The following is a 7,501-nucleotide window of genomic DNA, read 5'->3' as shown; positions in this document are numbered from 1 at the left end:
ATACATACATACATACATACATACATACATACATACATACATACATACATACATACATACATACATACATACATACATACATACATACATACATACATACATACATACATACATACATACATACATACATACATACATACATACATACATACATACATACATACATACATACATACATACATACATACATACATACATACATACATACATACATACATACATACATACATACATACATACATACATACATACATACATACATACATACATACATACATACATACATACATACATACATACATACATACATACATACATACATACATACATACATACATACATACATACATACATACATACATACATACATACATACATACATACATACATACATACATACATACATACATACATACATACATACATACATACATACATACATACATACATACATACATACATACATACATACATACATACATACATACATACATACATACATACATACATACATACATACATACATACATACATACATACATACATACATACATACATACATACATACATACATACATACATACATACATACATACATACATACATACATACATACATACATACATACATACATACATACATACATACATACATACATACATACATACATACATACATACATACATACATACATACATACATACATACATACATACATACATACATACATACATACATACATACATACATACATACATACATACATACATACATACATACATACATACATACATACATACATACATACATACATACATACATACATACATACATACATACATACATACATACATACATACATACATACATACATACATACATACATACATACATACATACATACATACATACATACATACATACATACATACATACATACATACATACATACATACATACATACATACATACATACATACATACATACATACATACATACATACATACATACATACATACATACATACATACATACATACATACATACATACATACATACATACATACATACATACATACATACATACATACATACATACATACATACATACATACATACATACATACATACATACATACATACATACATACATACATACATACATACATACATACATACATACATACATACATACATACATACATACATACATACATACATACATACATACATACATACATACATACATACATACATACATACATACATACATACATACATACATACATACATACATACATACATACATACATACATACATACATACATACATACATACATACATACATACATACATACATACATACATACATACATACATACATACATACATACATACATACATACATACATACATACATACATACATACATACATACATACATACATACATACATACATACATACATACATACATACATACATACATACATACATACATACATACATACATACATACATACATACATACATACATACATACATACATACATACATACATACATACATACATACATACATACATACATACATACATACATACATACATACATACATACATACATACATACATACATACATACATACATACATACATACATACATACATACATACATACATACATACATACATACATACATACATACATACATACATACATACATACATACATACATAAATACATACATACATACATACATACATACATACATACATACATACATACATACATACATACATACATACATACATACATACATACATACATACATACATACATACATACATACATACATACATACATACATACATACATACATACATACATACATACATACATACATACATACATACATACATACATACATACATACATACATACATACATACATACATACATACATACATACATACATACATACATACATACATACATACATACATACATACATACATACATACATACATACATACATACATACATACATACATACATACATACATACATACATACATACATACATACATACATACATACATACATACATACATACATACATACATACATACATACATACATACATACATACATACATACATACATACATACATACATACATACATACATACATACATACATACATACATACATACATACATACATACATACATACATACATACATACATACATACATACATACATACATACATACATACATACATACATACATACATACATACATACATACATACATACATACATACATACATACATACATACATACATACATACATACATACATACATACATACATACATACATACATACATACATACATACATACATACATACATACATACATACATACATACATACATACATACATACATACATACATACATACATACATACATACATACATACATACATACATACATACATACATACATACATACATACATACATACATACATACATACATACATACATACATACATACATACATACATACATACATACATACATACATACATACATACATACATACATACATACATACATACATACATACATACATACATACATACATACATACATACATACATACATACATACATACATACATACATACATACATACATACATACATACATACATACATACATACATACATACATACATACATACATACATACATACATACATACATACATACATACATACATACATACATACATACATACATACATACATACATACATACATACATACATACATACATACATACATACATACATACATACATACATACAACATACATACATACATACATACATACATACATACATACATACATACATACATACATACATACATACATACATACATACATACATACATACATACATACATACATACATACATACATACATACATACATACATACATACATACATACATACATACATACATACATACATACATACATACATACATACATACATACATACATACATACATACATACATACATACATACATACATACATACATACATACATACATACATACATACATACATACATACATACATACATACATACATACATACATACATACATACATACATACATACATACATACATACATACATACATACATACATACATACATACATACATACATACATACATACATACATACATACATACATACATACATACATACATACATACATACATACATACATACATACATACATACATACATACATACATACATACATACATACATACATACATACATACATACATACATACATACATACATACATACATACATACATACATACATACATACATACATACATACATACATACATACATACATACATACATACATACATACATACATACATACATACATACATACATACATACATACATACATACATACATACATACATACATACATACATACATACATACATACATACATACATACATACATACATACATACATACATACATACATACATACATACATACATACATACATACATACATACATACATACATACATACATACATACATACATACATACATACATACATACATACATACATACATACATACATACATACATACATACATACATACATACATACATACATACATACATACATACATACATACATACATACATATATATATATATTTTTTTGCACTGGTACTACTTGTTATTATTTAAATTTTTGGTTCGTTTTAATCATCGGAAATAAAAAAAATTTTTACTTAACTTCATCGAACGATTATTTTAACCATTGGTTCAAAATTTAGAAGGCATTAAATGATTTCAATAATTACTATTTATTTCTACTTTTTCTTTCTATTTTTTTTAGAATTTATGTTTAACTAGTTTTATAATATTATTGTGTAAGAGAGAAGTTGGTCAGTTTGTCGGGTTGATAACGTCAAGACAAAAGGTTTATAAAAGAGAATTATTTTAATAGATATTAGAGGTCATGGACCAATTAAATTAGTTGGTCCTTGCAGCATCTGTACAGGATCCAACTGGATTAAAATCTCAACGTAATCTAGAGCAAAAATATGACCTAGTTTTCCCAATTCTATTGTATTAAGATAAATAACGGTCAAAAGTGGCCTTTTTAAGATGATTAACGGTTATTTAGTTAAAGATTTATATAGATTTATTTACAAAATTATTTACAGAATCTATTTATGAGTTTTTCTCATTTCAACAAGATTTGTATTTAAAAGGTCAAATTTTAGATAACTCTATCCCTCTTACTTATTTATTTTATAATTCTCTCTGGGATTAACTCATGGACCCTTCTGACAGGTCGCCAATTTCATTCCACTTAATACGAAAACGAACGAATGCGCAATTTTCTGGGCTGAAGGGGTTCGTCTGATCTATCAGAACTTCTTACTACTTCTAGATCATTTTCCGGATCAGTATTCAGGATCAGACCAATTTATTTCGTTTAATTCCGATCTAATATTCGCCCCTCTTCCGAATCAGACGATTCAATGTCATCCACAAGCACATAATACGGTTGAAGATGGGAAGCATGATACCTTCCAGCTAACCGGCCTTCTGTCAAGGGCAATTCATATACGTTTGGTGAGACTACTTTTACTATCATAAACGGACCATGAAAAGCTGGAGCTAATTTACTAGCAAACCCATCCTGCCTACGAGACAACATGTGTAGAGGTTTCTTGACTAAATCGACTATTTTGAACTCTAGATCCCGACGCTTACGATTATAATACTTCGCTTGTTTAAGCAATGCTTGATCTGATTTTGACAGATATTTTCTCGTAAGTCATTAAGTCTGGTCATACGAGTTGTCCATTCTGCGATATCAGCGACTGGCAACTCTTTCCCCCCCCCACAAGACGACGCATAGACCGCACAGGAACTGGCTCTCGTCTAAGGTTTAGGAACGCCGGCGTTACGCGATTAGTACTATTCAGCGCCGTGTTGTAAGCGAAACGAAAATCACCAACAAAAATATCCCAGTTCCTATGATTTTCGCCGATAAATGACCGAATCATTGTTTTGAGAACACTATTAGTTCTCTCAACAGGGTTCGCCTGTGGGTGGTATAAGGGATTAAATGAATGATGTATTTGATAAGCCATAGTTAGGCTTTTAATAGCATTATTATGATATTCGGTACCACTGTCCGAATGCAATACATGCAATGTACCCCAGCGATTTATTCCCAGTTCACGAAATGAATTTATCACAGTGGTAGCATTTGCAGTACGAAGCGGTGCTACTTCTATCCACTTCGTGAATAGATCTTGAAAAACAATTAAATATTCGAAACCTCGTGTACTCTTGGGGAACGGACCCATTATATCCGTCGCTACAACACTCCAGGGTTCTTGTACTATTCTTTGCCCCATTATACCACGCGGTTTTGATTGTTAAGTTTTATTTAATTGGCAAGTAATGCAAATCCGCACGAATTTTTCTACATCTTTGAACATCCCCCGCCAAAAATATCTTATCGCAATTCTATCATAGGTCTTTTGACCACTTAAATGCCCTGCCTGAGGATTTTTATGTGCCTCCCGCATAATCAAAAGTTGGTCTTCCTTAGGAACTACCAATTTCCATGCATTAAGGTCATCCATGAGGTCTTCGAGCAGAGGATTATTTCGGTAACGATATAACCTATCACTTATTACTTTCCACCCGTGATATTTGTGTGGTTCATTACGTCAATAGCTTCAATAACCGCGACTTTATTTTCTTCCGAATCCTCATACATTCAAGAAAGCGCGTCGGGGATATCATGCATCGATCCTTTCCTATGTAATATCTCAAAGTCATACTCTAATAACTCGAGTGACCAGCGGGCCAATCGTCCGGTCGGACTTTTTAGATTTTTTAACCATCTTAGACTACTATAGTCGGTTATCACTATAAAGTGATAACCTTCCAAATAGAATCGGAATTTTTTTGATTGCCCAGATGACTGCCAGGCACTCTTTTTCAGTTGTAGAGTAATTACGCTCCGCATCAGAAAGAATGCGACTGGCATAAGCGATTACACGCTCTTGGCCATCTTGAATTTGAGTGACTACGGCTCCTATCCCGAAATTACTAGCATCTGTCTGATTGCAAAAAGGGATTTTAAAATCCGGATATTCCATAATAGGGGGAAAAGCTAAGATCTTTTTTAATTCATTGAACGCGTCCTCCTGCTCGTCTGTCCATTTAAATGGCATTCCATAAATGGTTGATTCTTCTTCGTTAAACGCGTTAACGGCTCGCAAATTTGTGCATAATTTTTAATGAACCTTCTATACAACGAGGTAATTCCAATGAACCGACGAAGTTGACGTAACGTTTTTGGTCGAGGATTTACTACAAATCCTAAGTATTTTGACTCAGGCACACAAAAGTTACATTTATCTGGATTAAGAGTAAGGCCTGATTCAGATAATTTATTTATAACTCGTTCGAGCCATTTCAGATGTTCCTCATATGTTTCAGTAGCGATTATTAAGTCATCTAAGTATGCGAATACAAAAGGTTTCATATCAGGAGTTATTATTTTATCAATTAGCCATTGGAAGGTGGCCGGTGCACCACAGAGACCAAAAGGCATCCTTTTATACTGCATTAGGTCTAATCCCGGAACGAAGAAAGCAGTTATTGCCTTACTTCCTTCGCTTAACGGTATTTGATCGTATCCTAATTTCAAATCCAATTTGGAAAAGTATTTACCTGAGCTAAGTTTATCCAAAATCTCTGCCATGAAAGGTAACGCATATGAGTCTTTAACTGTTACCGCGTTAACTTCCCTGAAATTAATGCAGACGCGGTAGGTACCATCCGGCTTACGAGCCATTACAACCGCACTACACCAATCACTATTTGATGCTTTTAAAACTCCTATTTTTATGAGTTCTTTAACTAATTTAATGAACTCTTCGCATACCTTAGGCGACATTCGATAATTTTTCTGACGAATTGGGGCATTATCACCGGTATTTATTACATGCTCTACAAGTTTAGCAGGAGGTAGTTTTTCTGGAAACGGAAGAATAATGTTTTTTAGAAGTTTTCTTTCTTCGTTTGTTAACTCAACTAATCCTGCACACAAATCCTCATTATTCGATTCGAGTTAACTAAAATCTATTCTGACAATCGGTTTATCTGATGCCCACAATTTTTGATCATTAATATCAATTATTATTCCAAATGTCCGCAAAAAATCCATACCTAATATGCTAGATTCCGTTAGTTTTGGAACGATTCGGACGTTAATTTCATTTGTTAACTCCGCGAAACTTATTGGTAATCTACTTTCACCAATAATTGGCTCTATAGCACCGTTGGGTAATAAAACGCTGCTTTGTTTATTATTACGAATTTTATAGTTATTCGAAT

This window comes from Leptopilina boulardi, unplaced genomic scaffold (genome assembly GCF_019393585.1).
Source record: "Leptopilina boulardi isolate dan_hultmark-lab unplaced genomic scaffold, ZJU_Lbou_2.1 LbouV2_173, whole genome shotgun sequence".
Taxonomy (NCBI): Eukaryota; Metazoa; Arthropoda; class Insecta; order Hymenoptera; family Figitidae; genus Leptopilina; species Leptopilina boulardi.
The sequence above is the reverse complement of the archived record's forward strand: the minus strand, read 5'-3'. Positions refer to the sequence as shown.